The sequence below is a fragment of the Eptesicus fuscus genome, chromosome 15 (genome assembly GCF_027574615.1).
Source record: "Eptesicus fuscus isolate TK198812 chromosome 15, DD_ASM_mEF_20220401, whole genome shotgun sequence".
NCBI lineage: Eukaryota > Metazoa > Chordata > Mammalia > Chiroptera > Vespertilionidae > Eptesicus > Eptesicus fuscus.
The window spans coordinates 18,281,033-18,299,934 of record NC_072487.1 but is presented as its reverse complement, the minus strand read 5'-3'; the positions used below and the strand labels follow the sequence as shown (position 1 = coordinate 18,299,934).

General features: G+C 40.2%; 1 long non-coding RNA gene across 1 annotated transcript; it reads left to right on the top strand.

Annotated features, from left to right (window-relative positions):
• Window positions 1-1,070: 1,070 nt before the first annotated feature.
• Window positions 1,071-18,900, top strand: LOC129151687 (uncharacterized). The gene is made up of 3 exons (XR_008558344.1): window positions 1,071-1,153; window positions 15,882-15,943; window positions 18,884-18,900. It is a non-coding gene; the product is annotated as an uncharacterized LOC129151687 (long non-coding RNA).
• Window positions 18,901-18,902: the final 2 nt, after the last annotated feature.

The following is an 18,902-nucleotide window of genomic DNA, read 5'->3' as shown; positions in this document are numbered from 1 at the left end:
CTCTAAAAAACGGGAGAAATAGTAATGCCCACCTCATAGTGTCATTTGAGAATTGGTGTGATAATGTGTGTAAAACCATTAGCATGGTTCTTGGTGCTTAGTAAGTGCTCAATAAATTATTGGCTATATTGGTTATTCCAAAAATATATCTATTGTTATTATCCAAGCACTAAGGGCTGGTTTAGAACTCCCTAAATGAGGTGGCAATACCTATTTGATGAGACAAACTCAGTGTGTGTGTATGCATGTATGAAATAAAAATTGTTTACTTTGCTCATAAGTATTTTGTAGAGGCCAAATCAGACTTGGCTGCAGCAAAGGAAATTATTTTAGTAAAGAAAGGTGAGATCCAAATTGGATCCCTCTCTCCATTCCTCTTGGAAGTATTTCCACAAAAATCCAATCTTTGCTTACAGTAGAGGCCTATTTTCAGTGAGAAGACAAAAAAAGTTACAGAAAAAGCAAGAACTCTATACACTAAGTAGTGGGAAGTGAGTTTAATCCTTTTGAGCTCAGCTAAAGACCTCTATGGGAGGGCCTTCTGCCTAAAGCCTTTTTCCTCCCCGCCCATGTGAGGCAGCCTCTAAGATGGCCCCTAATGATCAAAGCCTCCTGGTATCCATGCTCTGTGAATCCCCTCCTCCTGTTGAGTGTGGGCTGGACTTAATTATGCACTTCTTGTTTTTAAAATTTTGTTTTTAATTCATTTTTCAGAGAGAGGAAGGTAGAGGGAGAGAGAAGGGGAAAGAGAGAGAGAGAGAGAGAGAGAGAGAGAGAGAGAGAGAGAGAGAGAGAGAGAGAGAGAAACATCAATGTGAGAGAGAAACATCAATCAGCTGCCTTCTGTATGCACCCTGACTGGAGATTGGACCCAAAACAGGGGTATGTGCCCTGATCAGAATTGAACCTGCCACTTCTAGTTCACAGGACAATGCTCAATCAACTGAGCCATACCAGCCAGGCAATGGCACGTCTAACAACAGAATAAGGTGGAATTCACAGTGTATGACTCAGAGAGTAGGTCATAAAAGCAGTGTGGGCCCGCCTCTCTCTCATCTGGATCCCTTGCTCTGGGAGAAGCCAGCTGCCACATTGTGAGCAGCCCCGAGGAGAAGCCCAAGTGACGAGGAGGTGAAGTCCTGCCAACAGCCCGGTAAGTGAGATTGGAAACTGAGCCTCTTGCCCATTCAAATGACTACTGCCCCAGCCAATTGTCTTTGACTTCAACAGAGACCCTGAGCCTGAACTACCCAGCTAATCTGCTCTCAGAAACTGGGAGATTTCTGTTGCTTCAAGTGGCTAAGTTTTGAGGAAGATTTGTTACATAGTACTATAGAGTGAGTACACCACCCTGGACTCTTGCTTCCCACAAGTCGGTTCATTCATTAATTCCCTCATTCATTCCATAAACTTTTATGAACTACTTCCTATGTGTCAGATAGTGAACTACCTTCAGAGCCCAACTTTAGGAAGCATTCAGTCTAGTGGCAGAAATTCAATGCGCAGACTTACAATTAATAGAGGGTTTTGGGGATTTGGAGGAGGGAATGAGAAATTCCAGCCTGACTACATGAAAGAGGGATACAGGGAGGAGATGGGACTTAATACCAAAGTGTGATGGCTTGGTAATATGGCAACTTGGCTAGGCTGCACTGCATCCCCCAGGATGCCCTTCTTCCTTGTTTCTGTCTATAGTGGGCCACAAGGGACATTCTTGCTGAAGGGAGAGGGGAGCAGCAGCCACTTTGCACACGTGTTGCTAAATCACCTTGTTGGCGTGCAGCAGCAGCACCTGGGCCTATGATTGCTCTACCTTCCCATGAACCCCCTTTCGCTTTTCTGACTTCTGGGCCAGGTGTGCGTGTTTAGCTCTGTGATAAAGGACTTTGTCTTCTGAAGGATATACTCATCATTAAGGTGAGAGGCAAGAGAAACAAGGGTTCAATCTGTTCTTGTGCTTGGGGTGCCGGCCTTCCTGACTGCCTGCCCCATGGGCCTCAAGCTCCCGCCTCAGATGTAGAGACAACAGCCTTACAGAGACTGCTTCGGCAACCCCACAATTCTGTAAGCCAGTGAGTGTCCTGTGACAGACACAAGATAAAGGTGACAGGTGAAGTGAAAAAGAGCACTCAGGCAGAGGGAATAGCATGAACAAAAACATAGAAGGAAAAGGCAGCAGTAATATAATACTTAACCACTGGCACACCATTGGCACTTACTATTCAGAATAAAGCTGGTCCCAGTATTGACCAATCAGAATGAATGGTGGTAACAATGTTGACCAATCAGAATGAATGCTGGCCATAGTGCTGAAGTAGGATCATGGTTTGTCCTCTTTAATTATTGGACTCTGGAGACTTCCTGAGGAGAAGTCTGGGTGGCTCTTGTGGTTAAGGACATTTGGGGGTGGGGGTTAGGGGAGGGGAGCATCAGAGATGTGACTATTTACCAACTAGAACAGAAATGTTTTAATATTTTAACAACTTTTACTATCATACTGATGCATTCCAACTAAATGTCAGGTGTGAGAAAAAATATGTGAGGAGTGTGTGATGAGCAAGTTGTTTAATGTGACTGGGACACTGACTGGCTCGGTGTTTGGCTGTAGTTTTAAACCCTAGTTACTTAAGTCAATAAAATTGATGAAACTGATTTAACTTGTTGTATCTTATGTAGCTATAGTCAAAATAGCTATTAGAGCTGTTCTATAGAGAAATGCAATTTAATCCAATTATACCTTCACTGGGGAGAGATCAGAAAACAGGATTTCTAGCCTCTGTTCTGTTTTTGAGGCACTGTGACCTGAGCAAGTCTCGTTCCATGACCTGACCTGAAGCTGGAAAGCAGTGGCTTTACCTGGACTTTCCAGTCTGTAATTTTCTGGAGGTCCGGAAAGCTTTTCCATTCCTCAAAATTACACTGATTACGCCTTCAGCTCTGGGGTCAAGATGCATCTTACCTATGACGCTTGCTCTGTACCTCCTTACCAAAATTTTAGTCTGGTAATTACTTGATCGGAGTTGATATATTATTGCTCTACTCTCTCTAGATAGTATCACAATTGTGGAGCTTATCCCTCCTTTTGATTTCCTTGATCTCTTAGCAAATGATTTATTGGGTATTCCATTTATATTCTGTAATATCCCATGGTACTTAGAACTCTGTATAGAACAGGTGCCTAATAAATAAATATTTATATATATCATTTTCATACATTTTCCAGTTTCAAGTGTAAGTCAAGCAAGACATCCTAAACTAAAGTATTTAAGGTTTTTGGATAGTGTATAGATCTGTACTTTCTCAGTCTCTCTTCCAATAGCATGAATATTATATGGAGTTGGATTCCTGTGAGTGCATGTCCATAATAGTATTTGTGCACACATGACAATGGTGTATACATTTACTCATGTTGCTTCCAATGAAAAGGCAATCTTGTTCAACGATGAATAAGGATGAATACAAAGAGCATTTCAGGCCCGACCAGTGGTTGAGCATTGACATCTGAACCAGAAGATCACAGTTCAATTTCTGGTCAGGGCACATGCCCTGGCTGTGAGCTTGATCCCCAGTAGGGGGCGTGGAGGAGGCAGCCGATCAATGATTCTCTCTCATCATTGATGTTTCTATCTCTCCCTCTCCCTTCCTCTCTGAAATCAATAAAAATAGATATTAAAAAGAGCATTTCAGCATCTTTAGAGCCACTGATATCTCTTATATAGGCTCAAACTACCACAAATAAGTATCTGTCATTACAAAGAAATCCAAATAATAAACAAAAAAACAAATGCAGTCAAATACGCTGGGTGGGCAAACATAGATTTACAGTTATGAATACAAGAAACACAGAGTTCATTCTTGCATTATTATTTATTGTGTTATTTTCCATACTCATATCTGTAAACCTACTTTTGCCTTACCCTGTACTCTAAATATTCTTATTGGAGAGTTAGAGCAGTTGGATTTAATTTGCCAACATTTGAAGGCCATTCTCACTAATACACGTGTCACTATGGAACTCACTGTCCTTTTGGAAAATGAGAAATAAAGACTGAACAGTATAAGGACAAAAAACACAAGAAAATATTGGACTATGGTTTAAAACAAACATCTAAATCCAAACAAAGAATGGATATGCTGACTAACAAAATGGTAGTCTGAATATGATTGCTAAGAATTTAGAATTTGGAATACAAACAATAGAATTAGTAGAAGAAATTACCAAGGAAAAGCTGAAAAGAGATGTCTACAAACAAATAAAAATCTTAAGGCTTTTGAAATTACTATGAGGCAAATTTTCCTTCTTAAGACTGGAAAATTTTCCAAAAAATGATGAGGTGGATTTTTGATCCTTTCTGCTTACTTATCAAATATATGTATTTCATTGAATTTGAATATGCTTATTGCAAACATGGGCCGAAAAATTAACATATACATTTAGTATGACCTTGTGAAGTATACAAAGCAGAACAGAGTAAGAAGAATTTTCCCTCGGCATTCTATTTCCCTGGAATAAATCACAAGTTGTTCCACTGTTATTAAACTATTTTTCAATAGTTCAACTACTGTGCGTTAGCATGAATAAATTTCTCTTTTCGGTATAGAAAGCAATTCACCACTTTCTTATCTTTCTGAACCACATCCAATTCTTCAACAAGTTCACTTTTTCACTTAGCATATGTTCAGGTGTATACAGTTTTTAATTCTTAGCTAACTTCTCACTCCCCGATAGAAAAAAAAAAAGTCTCATAATCTAGCCAGTACTCTTTAGTCAGAATTGGTCTTCTGAGTCCCAGTTTTGCCTCCTGTCACTTTCCTTTCATAAAGAGCATCACAGAAGCCTTATCATCAGCATTCTGGCAGTCCCCTAACGTGGGGGTAGCTCTAAAGCAGTTTATATATAGTTGTTCCCATGCTTCCACTTCTTCCCATCAAGTCCTCCTACTGGCTCTGCAGATAAGTCAGCCAATTGGAAAAGGTTTTCAACCTTTGATGAATTTCATCAGAAAACATACCAAAATGCTAGAATCCGTATGCATCTTCATTAAGAATCTCCACCACCTGCTTGCCGAAGCCACAGCACAGCTCCACTCATCATCACCAGGCAGCGGGCAGCATGACTTGATGTCATTAGACAAGCGTTGAGCTCTTCTTTTGCATGTTCGTTAGCACCAGGTGGGAAGAATCTGCTAGATACAGGCGTGGAACTTTTTGGGATGACTCAGGCTTATGAGTCCTTTAATCAGTCCACTTTCTGACCATCTTTGAAGAATCAAAAAGGCTAGAATAGAAGTAATTTTCTGTGCTTTTCTCCTGCATTATTTGTGCCCAGATACTGCAGGAACAGTGTCAGTTTCCAATTTCACTAACTAGAGGGTGATTTTTACTAGCTGTGTGGCACTGGGCAAACCACTTAACCTCTCTGTGTCTCAGATCCCTCATCTATAAAACAGGGGTGATAATTTTACCTCCAGGCTGATAGAGGATTGAATGCATTAGTATAGATAGAGCACCTTGAACGGAGCCTGGTGAGCTGCTCTTTGTGAACTCTGCTTTATATCGTTCCTCTAAACACACGGGGAGCCCACAGTGCCCCCAATGGAATCACAGAGAGTGATTTGACTCCAAAGCACAGCAGCTTATTTCGTCCTTTTTTTTTTTTTACTTACATTCTTGGAGCACTTCCTAAGTGCCAGTCACTATGTTAGGCTCTCTGCAAACATTTTCTCATGGAAACCTCACAACAAGCCTAACAGGATAGACACTATTATAATCTTACTTCATAGGGGAGGAAATTGGAGTTTGGAGAAGGTGATCTGCTTATAGAATTAAGATCAACAGGCTCTAAGAAGTGGATGGACTTACTATATCAACTTTGTTTTAGGTGTTATATTCACTGCAGAACTAATTTCAATCAGTTTTAGAGCTGAAAGAGCCTTTACTTTGTTTTAGGTGTTTTATTCACTTCAAGACAAATGATGATAAAAGTTTTTTAGAGCCAAAAGGACCTTTACACACCATGTAACTCATATAAAGAATTTGAGGCTCAAAGAATTTAATGACTTTACTCAAGGTCACACAACCAATTGTGACCGGCCCTGGCCAGAACATTTGTAGGCATTCCTACCCTTACAATGCACTGTTATTTATCTTAATATTATTGCACATAATTAATATATATCTTCAATTGTGAAAAATATTTTAACTATGTATTCCTCTCAGGGCATAAGTTTCTTAAGCAAGGAAATCATATACTTAAATGGAAAATTAATTGATGGGAGAAAAGAAATACTTGGTATATGTTTTTTATTTAATTTCAAATTAAACACAATTGCTTTTAGTGAGTGACATTTTAAAAGATGGCATTAAAGCTATGCCTCAGAACCCACAAATATGACAATAAGAGGTTTCTAGTGCCTGTTTTACCAGACATTCTTCAATCCCATTTTCTTTCCAGTATTTATAACTAGCACGGAACTGAGGGAATTAAGAACAGTCTTCTTTCAGCTTCTCTAAGACTTCTTCTGTTTTAAACCTGAATTCCTTAAGGCAGGGAAGAAAAGGGAATTCCCTGTTCTTATATCCACCCCCATTACACACACACACACACACACACACACACACACACACACACACACACACACGTATTCCTCCCAGAATGAAATCTACTCTTTTCTCATCTATTCTCTCCCACAACCTGCACTCCCTCCCCTGCAACCTAAACTTCAGAAATTGGCTCAGTGACATTCCCTCAAGATCAAAGTCAAATGATAATTTCCATAAAAATAAAAGTAATTTCAGTCTCCCCCTCTCAGGGAAAGCCTGGGTCTCATGCCAGGGCAACACTAAAAATTCCACACTTCCCCATCTTCTTAGGATGAAACCCCACACCCCCCCTTCCTTTCTTCTGGTTTCTCTTTAAACACATTGCTGCTTTTCTTCAGCCATGTTTATAGAAGCATTCGGCTTCAAATTCAAGATTTAACCTCCCTCTCTCTCTCTCTCTCTCTCCCTCTCTCTCTCCCTCCCTCCCTCCCTCCCTCCCTCCCTCCCTCCCTCTCTCTCTCAATGTCTGTGAGGCTTGAGACTAAGATGATAAAAAAGGACCAAGGAGGGGGTGGAGAAGAAAGTTGGAAGGAAATTTATTATTTCTGTATGTCACATATTGTAGGTGTAAGAAACATCTTCTCGTTTGACATATGAATAGCCTCAAGTTTATAGAAATTGTTTAAAAATTCCAAGGTTACACAGCTTGTAAATGGCCTAGCTAAAATACTAACCCAAGACTGTCTAACCCGAGTCCCAACTTTTATGCAAGGATGTGAGGTCAGTGTCATAAATATAGGGAAGAGTGGGAGGGACTCTTTGCAACACCATGATTCCACCATCACACACTTCTGTTGGGGTGACATACAAGTAATGGGGCCACTAGCCATGGCAAGGACCTGTGCTCTCTCATTGCCCCACCCTCCCTCCATGCACAGTCACACATATGGCCGAGTAGCTCCTTTACTGGGAGGGCCTGAGGGGACTCTGGTTTTGCCCTTTCTACAATCACTCCTGCTCTCCAGGGTCCCTCCCACAAAGTCTGTGACGGGAGAGTTAATCGACACAGGGGCACTTCCGGTTTCCCTTTGGCCACTATGCCACCTGGGAAGTTTCATGCAAAGGAAAATATTTTTGACCCTCAAGAAATGAAAGCACCGTAGTAATTCTCCACTTAGGAAACATCTCCAGAAAGGAAAAATACAGTATCATTAATTTTTATTTGAGAGGAAAATATCAAATTCCTAACATAGGGAATCTCCCTAGAGTCTGCTTCCAGTGGGAAAGCTCATTTTATATTTTGCAAGTTTTATGAGAAAAGCATTCAACTCCAATAAGTAGCTGTTTGAATATTATTCCTTGAGTGTTAAATTCACTTGTGAGACTAGCATAATTCCGCGGGATAAAGGTTAGTCCCAGTAGGCGTTATAAGCCATCCTTGAGATTATGACATGAAATGTTCAGATATTCATTATTAAAAATGAATCTGTTTTCTTTTGCTACTTTTCTGCCTAATGGAGAAAAAGAAAGAAAGAAAAAAAGTACCCTACGATTCTATTCAAACCAACCAACCAAACAAATCCTAGAGTATATGTTCAAGAAAATCTTGGCTTGATACAGGGCCCTGACTAGGTAATATGAATCAGCAATAAGTTTTCCTGATCTGATTGGACAGGAAGATAAAGAAGTGGAAGGCAGAAGTAACATTGAATGAGCACACCACCCAGGCTGGTTTCCATGTTACCCTGTAGCATTATTCCACCTCGATTCTGAGCTCAGCCTTGTGACCTCATTTTGGTCAATGGGATATTAACAAATGTGATGCCAGCAGCGACCTGGAAAGTGCTTGAGCATCTACCTGTTCTTGTACACTGCCACAGCCACGAGAATATTTCCTTTAGCCTGCTGGAGGACCGGAGACACTCAAAACAGAGCTAACTCACCCCAGTCATCCCAACTGAGACCATCCTAGATCAGTCAACAACCAGCCAATCCCCACACTTAATAAGCAAGTCCAACCAAGACTAGAAGAATTGTTTAGCTAAGCCAAGGTCAGCAAAGCTTCTGAGCACACCGCCCAATGCACGAGTAATAAATGTTATTGTTGTGTGGTGGCTTGTTATGCAGTATTATTATGGCACTAGACAATTGATACAAATCCTACAGTGAGGAAATGGTTTCTGGATATCAAAACAGAGTGTAAGGTGTGTTGCATGTTATATAAAAATGACAATAGGGATATCTGTTATGATAGGTAATAGTCCCACATGCGTAAGTCACATTCAAAGAAGTAGGGGGATGATTCTCACTTAAAAGGTGAGATCATTCCTGCACCAATCACTCAGGGAAAAGGAGTAGCTGTCTAAGTGGAAAGCACATCTCAGATGAGATCAGTCAGGAAGGTGATATGATAGACAGGAGCTTTTGTCTAGGAGGGTGTTCTCTAGGGTGCCTTCAGAATGACTTCTGCTGTGCGGAGACTGACCTGGATCTGAGAAGTGAAGGCCCAGGAGTGTCCAGGTGATGCTGCTGCTGATGGCAATGATGATGACAGCTGAGAAGATTGATTATTATGTCCCAGGTGCCACACTCAGCTCTTGATGTATTTTAGATCAGTGGTCGGCAAACTCATTAGTCAACAGAGCCAAATATCAACAGCACAACGATTGAAATTTCTTTTGAGAGCCAAATTTTTAAAACTTCAACTTCTTCTAACGCCACTTCTTCAAAATAGACTTGCCCAGGCCGTGGTATTTTGTGGAAGAGCCACACTCAAGGGGCCGAAGAGCCGCATGTGGCTCGCAGCCGCAGTTTGCCGACCACGGTTTTAGATCATTTAATCTTCATAACAACTCCATAAAGTGCTACGTTTTCTCCATTTTATATGTAAGAAAATGAAGCCCAAGAGCTATTGCCAAAGACCAATGGATGTTTAAGAACAGAGGTGGGTGGTGACCAATCTGACTCAAGGACAAATATGCCAAAGGGCTTTGGAGCAAAGAGCAGACAAGTTGGGTTGGGACCAGAACTTTACACTTTGTAAGCTGGGCTGTTGATGTAGCTTATACACTGTTTCTGACTCTGCATGGGAAGGAATTCTATCCCACCACGAAGCCAATGTCATAGTGGTATAGGAATGGACTAGACAGAGAGAGAGAGAGCCAGAGTGGGAATGAGAGAAAAAGAGAGCAAAGAAAACCCCGATCAGAAGGTAAAGTTGGGAGACAAAGTCAAGTGCCCTTAGTCAGGAGCTTGACCTCACTCACTTTCTCCTGGACATTCTCTACCTCAGTGATCGGCAAACTCAGTCAACAGAGCGGCAAACCACGGCTCGCGAGCCGCATGTGGCTCGCGAGCCTCAGTTTGCCGACCACTGCTCTACCTGGTGCTATTTCCTTAGAGGTTCTGGGTTCCGCTTTATTGAAGAGAGTAGAATTTCCCTATGGTTTGTATGTGTCAGACATTTTCTAAGCATTTCTCATGCATTATGCATTGATTTCTAACAACAACACTTCAGTGATTAAAGATATTTTTATCCTTAGCTTTAAAGATCAGTGGTATTCAAAATGCAGTTTTTGGACTGGCGGCAGGCTGTGTAGTGCTTTCATTCCACAGCCACGGGAGAGATTGAGAGTAGGTGTTTACTCTAAAAAATGGAGAGTATGTGTTATAAATTTATGTTTTCTATTTCATTCTCCTGGTAATTCATTTTCATGCATCTTACAAAAGTATTTTTCCTCGAATGGATTGGAAATTTAAGAAATATAGTTTGGGAAACCATTCTAGATAACAGAATTGAAGCTCAGAGAAATTAAGTAACTTGCCAATGCGTTAGTCATTAAGTGGCAAGCAGGATTCAAACTCATGTTAATCTGATGCCCATCAAATCACTTTATTTTTATTAAAATTAATGTCCAAGTTGATTAATACGATCCTGCTACCTGCCTATTCCAACAAAAATGCTAAGCTTGATGTTGGGGGGCTGGGAGGAGAGTGGTAGGTATTGGGCCTTTCCATTGATCAGAGGAGGCATTACAGAGCACAGAAATAGGACTTCTGAGCTGGACTTGAAAAATCAGAATGAGCCCAGCTGGTGTGGCTCAGTGGTTGTGATCCAGGAGATCTCGGTTGGATTCCTGGTCAGGGCACAAGCTAGGGTTGTGGGCTCCATCCCCAGTAGGGGGCATGTAGGATGCAGCCAATCAAGGATTCTCACTCATCATTGATGTTTCTATCTCTCCCTCTCCTCTCTGAAACCAATAAAAATTTTATTTTAAAAAAATCAGAATGATGCTACCAGTGTGCTCATGTAATAGACACACCCATGGCACAATCATGAAAATAGCAGAACAGCTTTCTCCTTTGCTTCTACTGCAATTCCCTAAATGAGAAAAATAGGAAGTACATAAAATTCTCCATTAAGAAAAATTATCTAGTAGGCCCCACGTTCAGTGAAGCAGTTCACTTTGTGGTTTAAAATTCAAAGGACTTTCTTCATATCATCTGTTAAAATGAAACCATGCAGTGATCACAGTAAGAAGTAGTAGATAGACATGGGCTTTGGAGCAAGATCAACTTAGACTTGGGTCCTGCCTTTGCAATTTTCCCTTGCGCTGAAACCTTGGCATTATGCTAACATTTCTGAACTTTTTTCCCCCCTCATTTGTAAAATGTGAATAATTCATACCTCATAGGATTTTTGGGATAATTTAATCAGGCAACTCCTATAAACTGCTCTCATCAAGTATGAAGTAGGAGGATAATTATACCAGATGCCCCCAAACCAAATATATTTAACCAGCTTGTTTGAGATCCTTTCAAATGTGCAATCTCAAAATAATTAACTAAAAGGGGTTTTTTAAATTTAGTTATTCAGAAAGTAGGGTGTTTTTTTTTTTTTCCAGCAAGAAATAAAATAAGGTCATTTGACTCACTTTTAAAAATTGAATTAACTGAATGGTTTGCATGTTTTGTTTCCGGATAGAGAGAGTGTAACGATTCAGAATATTCTGGTACGTTGTCCACTGAAAACTGGTTTCATTAAATTTGTGATGTAGTCACTTTTATAGATTATTGATAACCTTATCTCATAAGGATGTTGGGAGAGTCAAATTAGGTCAGGTAAATAGTTTCTGGTACCTGATAAGCACTGATTAAATAGAACTCCCTTATATTCTACTTTATTCACACGTGCTATTGTTTTAAGGTCAATGTCACCTTACAGCATTTGATTATATAGAATGATTAGTACTTTGTTGACTCTTTCACTTAAGACTTAACAGAATAGAATTTTTTGTACTTGGAAGGTAGAAATATGGGCACCCATGATTTAAAGCTGCTATGAATTTGCTTTGAAACGCTATGTTGAAATTTCTCCAAATGAATGATAATAAAATCTCTATGATAAATGATTCTCCAGGTCTGCACTCCAGCTAGTTTCTGCGGCCGTATTAAGCCTTTGGCATTTCCTCAGTAATTGGCCTCTAAATCGTGTCAACAAGTGCTTGTGCAGTCTTTATAGTTTTGCCTGACTGTTTTTGGCCTGTAACCATTCCAATATTCTGTTCTGTTCTAAAACACAAACCTGTGCTTTAGACCATTAATTGATTTTCTTTGAAACATCCTGGGGGTCTAAAGTCCAAAGCCTCTTTCAGGAGCTCATTTTAGGCAACATTGGAAACTATTTCAGAACACCATAAAAGCTTAGTTAGAAAACCACCTGGAAACATTGGGTAACTTTATTTTCATCATTCACTGTCACTACAGATTTTATATCCTTCCAGAGCACATATAATAACCAGATCACAGCATTATTTAAGCATTAAATGAGATTAAGTATATAAAAGCACTTTCTAAACTATCAACCAATATATGAAGGATGTACAAAGGTCAGACATTGCTATTTCATAGGATGCTTTTACTTTCCCATGGTTCCTTCCTGGTTACAAGTTGACTGCCACACACTTGTATACCAATGTCCCAAGCAGGAAGGTAGGGGATAGGAGGCTTCTGAAAAATTTATTCCTTTTTACCAGGCAGGAAAACCTTTCCCTAAAGCCCCCACTCCAGCAGATAGATCGCCCGTAAGCTTTCCTTAGCCAAAACTAGGTCACATCTTCATCCCTAAAAGGAAGATCACAAAATTATGCATCTCAGGCAAGAGGAAGCAGGATTACCATGCTTGGTTTAGGCCAGAGGGACACCAATGGTCAGATTCAAAGGCCTTTGATATCTAACTTCTAGTCTCAAAAGCCTAGCTAGCACAGCTCTTCTGTGCTCCCTAACTTCTTGGCTTCTAGCCTGCTTCCATATGAATGCTTCTCTCATCATGACACTTCTTGGATATCTTGACTATATATTCTGATTTTCCCTCTTAAAATATACTTATCATTTCCATAAAGGAAGCCTGGCAATCTCAAAAAAGTCCTCTAAGTGTGCCTGAACCGTGCAACATGAATTCTTCCATGTATGACTTCTTCTGTGCACCTCTTATCCATCTAGGGCAATATGGAATTGGAGGAAAATGATGAGCTTTGGAATCAGATGGATCAGAGTCGGAATCATTGGCTCCATCACATCTTCGTTAAGTACTGAACCTCCCAATAACTTCTGTAAAAGGAAGATGAAAATATCTGCCTCATAGGATTTAGTACAAGGATAGAAAGTACCTGGCCCTAATAGGCAACCAAAAGAAGTGATCCACTTCTTGTTATTTTTATTGTCAAGCCACACATCTGTTCCTGTGACTGCTCTCTTTCTAAGACTGTTTCAACTCTTCCCTGGGCTCACTTTTTTTTTATGACTTATTCTGGCTTTAATGTTATACTCCTTTAAGACATGCTCATTGCTAACAATATTCTGCTCTTTCTTAATTCTGACACAACTCTGAATGAAAGGTGTTTGGACCCCTGTGCTCCAGTCTGAAAGACACAACAATGCTTGTGAAAATGGAAAAATGAAATGAATTTAATGAACATATAAGAAAGTGCAATAAGGCTCAGCAAAGCCCAGTTGAAGTCAGAACAAAGGTTAGACAGGTGGCTTATTGCAATGGGTAACCTAGGCTCTGACATGAAAAGCAACAAGGACACTAAAACTTCAAAGGGCAATATTATCCAGTATAACAAAAGATAGCAACAGAAATAGAGAGATCTGGCCCTAACTGGTTGGGCTCAGTGGATAGAGCATCGGCCTTTGGACTGAAGGGTCCCAGGTTCGATTCCAATCAAGGGCATGTACCTTGGTTGTGGGCACATCCCCAGTAGGGGGTGTGCAGGAGGCAGCTGATCGATGTTTCTCTCTCATTGATGTTTCTGACTCTCTATCCCTCTCCCTTACTCTCTCTATAAAAATCAATAAAATGTCTTAAAAAAAGAAATAGATCTGGAGAAGACAATGGATCAAAAGAGAAGGGGACTTGGGCATGACCCAAGCCATTTCAATAAATGAAATGTGGAAAAAAGACAGGAAGCCCAAAAGATATACACATTCCTGTAGGTTTCCTTTAAAACATAATGAAACACAATTAGCTGTATTTGTTTAATTTAGTTACATAGTCAATTTATGTTATGATCTTTTTCATGGCGTATGTATTGTTACACCAAGTATTTATTTATTTTTATTTCATTTTTGGATATGTAGATCCTCAAAAGAAGCCAAGTAACATCTAATGCAGTTTAATCTGGCTCTTTACATTGATTATTCCTGGTTGGGCTCACCTGCACTCTCGCCCACACAGAGCTAGGGTGATGTGAAATATCTCACAAGTACTTCCCCTTTTTTCACCTTGCATTCAGTACTTAACCTAGGAGCAGAAGCACAAAACAGGTTGGCCATTGTCATCGAGTCTTTTAGTTGATGTTCTAGACCAGTGGTTGGCAAACGGCGGCTCGCGAGCCGGGGTTTGCCGCTCTGTTGATTGATGAGTTTGCCGACCACTGCGTAAGGCATTACCCTTACCCAGAAGTTTTGACCTCAGGTTAAAGACATTAGTACATTATTAAAATGTTTTTTAAGTGTTTTTCCCTAAGGCAGTGGTCGGCAAACTCATTAGTCAACAGAGCCGCAGTTTGCCGACCACGGTTTTAGATTGTTTACCTGGATTCTGCATACTAGTCATTCTTTCCCTCACAAGTTGTTGAGAATTTGCTGCACACCTGGCCTTGGCTAATCAATATTGTTTTTTTGACCTGGGCGAATCTTGATTACTGGTTTCTTAGCCTTCTGCTTTGTCCTGACCTTATGTTTTTGAAAAACAACTTTTGTTTTGATTGCCAACCAGGATCTTCTATCTCTCACCTTATCATTTTTGGAGAGATCTGCATCTTTAGGTTTTAAGTGGCAACATTTCTTCGGATTTCAATGACCAGTATACAGCCCTCTTTCCAATAGTCACTAGACTTCTTGACCCTGCTCCCCTCACTGGTTTGTCTTCTTCCCAACTGAACCCATCATTTGTGGATCCCTGCCCTGAGTCCCAGTCTACCTCTAGGTCTCATTCCCAGTTGCAAACTCAGAATTTGACCTGCATCTCAGTTCCACTGGCTCCCCAGATTCTGAGCTGTGTTTTGGTACAGCCTCCTTTTAGCAAGAATGAGAAAACATAGCAGAAGAGAACAGGCATTTCACCAGCACTCTCCCACTTTCTTGGGATCCATCATCATTATAGACAGGGCCTAAAAATGAGATGGTGAAGACAAAGCTATGCACCAAGTATTTGCTAAGAAAATACTTCCATTTTTTGTCATTAGTATTTTCATCGCTCCCTAACTTTTAAAACAAATATAACCATAAGATCTGACTGTAATTTCACTTCCATGGAATTCCAAGAGAAATAGATTTAATTTAATCAAGTCTAAATAATAATAATAATAATAATAATAATGATAGCAAGCTTTCATTGAACATTTAGCTGTGTTAATATACTCTTCACTCCAACCTTCTGAGGTATCATTATTGCCATCCTTTTATAAATAAAGAAACTGGAAAACAGAGAGGTAAAGTGACTTTTCTGAAGTCACGCAGCAAATAATTATCAGACATTACTCAAGCTTGTACATTCTGCAGAGTCTGAGCTCTTAAGCATTATGCCACATGCTTGCAGATCTCTGATAGTACTTGGTATAAATAATTAAACAAATCACAGGGGCTATAATAATTATGGGTTTTGGCAGGAACTTTTAAAAAAGTTTTATAAAGATTTTTCATGTGAAAATAAGTAATTTATACATTACTCAAAAGAAAGATGCATGAAGATGTGTGATAGTGCTCTGAGAAAGCATGTAGTCATGTATATAGCCTGAAGTATAAAGTCATTTATATGACCTAAATATTTACAGGTATATGGGTGCTTTGATGGCCTTCAAACTGAAGGAAAAAGCTGGAGGGAATGTATAGAAAGGTAAGCCTGTGATACTTTTTTCAATGCCAGCTTTCTTCAGCAATGCTTCTTTCTGTAATTATGATGATTAATAGCAGTCATGACTTCTCATACATCTATAGTGCTTTATGGTTTATAACACATATTTACATGATTTATTTCCATTTTGTCCTCCCAATATTCATTTGGAAAATAACAGGTTAAACAGCTCATTTTATTAAATGAGTAAAGCATGGAACAAAAATATTAAGTGACTTGTCCATAGTACATCAATAGTGGGTGACTGTAGCAAGATGTTTCCTAGCCTCAAACCATTAGTCTAGGCCCTATTACTAGACCAGGCATGTCCCAAATACATGAATTTAATATCTGGAAAATAGCATAGGATAAGGTAAATAATCTTTGGAATGAAATGCCTAATAACTAACAAACATGATGACAGAGCTTTTCATGCCTCCAGGGGTGTTCCACATCACTGATGTTAAGCTTACCCTTTATGCTATAAGTATATGGTCCTCTCTTTGTTTAGTAGGGGACATAGCATTCTGAGGTAAACAAATGGAGATGAATAGTTTCAATGCAAAACAAAGGAAGCATCTAGACTGTACAAGGAATGAAAAATACAAGGCACTCCATAGGAAAATATGGAAAACTTAAATTGCTAGTATACTCTATACTCCCAGATAGCATCAGATTCCTTAGGTTAAGAAGTCATCTACAAACCCTAACCAGTTTGGCTCAATGGATAGAGCATCCGGCCACCGACTAAAGGGTCCTGGGTTCAATTCCAGTCAAGGGCATGCACCTTGGTTGTGGGCTCAATTGATCCCCAGTAGGGCGCGTGCAGGAGGCAGCTGATCAATGTTTCTCATTGATGTTTCTAACTCTCTATCCCTTCCCCTTCCTCTTCATAAAAAATCAATTAAAAAAAAAGTAATCTACAAGACTGCCCCCCACCAAACCCCATTTCAGTTGACAACTGTGCTTTTGACCAATTTGCTATATATTAGCGATTCCCACCCTCCTCGAGTTGGATTAATTTGCTAGAGTGGCTCACAGAACTTAGAACTCAGATAGAGAGGAGTGTGGAAACTATTCTGAGATAGTACTTTGGATTTGACTTACTGAATCTTTCCTTTTGCCCTGTGTTTCAGGCAAGTAGCCAGATCCTTGATAGTTTTTTGCTTTTGGGGATTTTTGCAGGGCAAAAAGCAGCAGCTATTTGAAGACAGTTATACCCCCTGTCTCTTGTAAAAGCCTAAACCCAATGAGATTTAGCTGAGGAGAGCATTTAAAGGTATTTAGAGAGAAAAGGGAGACATTTCACCTAAAATAAAAAGAAGCTGGAAGTCAGAGAAGGCGCAATCTAGAGCAGGTGGGCTCCAGACTCAGTTCTCTCAACACCACCAAATAGTCATATGTCCTAATATGACCAGAAATGCCCATGTGCCTGTGCCTGGGATAATGAGATAGGGTGGACAGATAGCAATGGCCAGAATTATCTCCCTGATTATGTTCTATTGTGTAAGACCTCTATTGTGCACAATCCTCGGGAGAGCTTTATTAATAACAAATTTCCTGCCAGGATGGATTGATGGGTGCTTAGCAGTAGATTTAACTTAATTACAGAATAAGAGAGTAAGTACCCTGTATATTATATGACCACCTGCATCATATGATTGTTTGACACCATCTTTAGCAAAAGAATATAGGAATCACTTTTATCAGTTCCTTAAGAGCTTTAGAAAGAAATGAGTTTCGTTGCACTGTTGCTCAGAAACAGCCCCTAGTTGTTATCTTTAGCTTGCTCCAAATGCCATTTTTTAAGTTGAAAAATGTGTATTTCAGTAGAGAGAGAAAATGTGACCCCAGTATAATTTCTGCAGTCTTAGAAAAGGTTTAGGGGAGATGGTAGGTGTATGACAATAGATGAAGAAAGGAGATAGTGTCAATACATCCAACCAAAGTTATGATCTCCAAGACAAATTCAAGGAAAGAAAGGGCATATTTTTTTCTCCAAAGTATTTAACAATTTTAGAAATATCTATTGTGCCGAGCCGGCACAGCCATGGGTGAACCTGAGAGGGGGCGGTGAAGGATGGAGAAGACAGACAAAAGAATAAAGCTAGGGCTCGGTGGGACACTGCTTCTCTGATGGAGAGACAGCGCCACAGCCTGCAAGCCGTGTCTTTATTTTATAGCCAGATTCCCCGAGGCAAAGTAAGGGCGTGGTCAAGATGTTACAATGTCCTCACAGGTTTTGAATCTACTCAATTACCTGCACCTGATCAAGCTTTGTTTACTTGCTGCACTTCCCGCAGCTCATATCACTCAGCTATGTGGGACCACAAGTTCGGACCATAAGGTCAAGCTTACAACTATAGCCTTTGGCTATAATTGTGCTGGGACTTGCACGTGGCTTTTCCATGAGAGGATCATGCCCTCTCATTAGTCCCAGGCTTGAACCTGTCCAAACACTGTAGCCACTCTCCACAATCAATTGTTCCCTAACTCTCTCTAAACAAAACAGATAGAAAGCCACATCTCCTTCTTGGTGGGCAGACATAGAGAAAATGAATGATTCTATGAATTGAATCCGGAGGCGAGTGAAAAGTTATCTTCTTGGTAAAGAGTGGCTGTGGAGGAAGGGTAACGGACAGCCAGGAGAGGGGAGAGAGAGGAAGAAAGGGGCAGGTGAGTGTATCTATTGAATGAAAGAAGCAAGTTTCTCTGCATGTTGAGGAAAAATGACCACATCCTGGCAGAGGGAGACTTTAGGACAAACCGGATGAAAAAGTATCAACAAAGGCTCAAGTATGTGCTGCGTGCTTGTGCTGACACGTGTCCTCTCCCTTTTTAAATGGTAAATTAGGCCTTTGTCTACAGGTGCGTGAAGAGCAGAGGCGTGAGATAATGATCCCAGTGTAATGCGAGTAACCGAAACGTCTGTCTTTCTGGCAGCTCTTCAGCATCTCCAGGA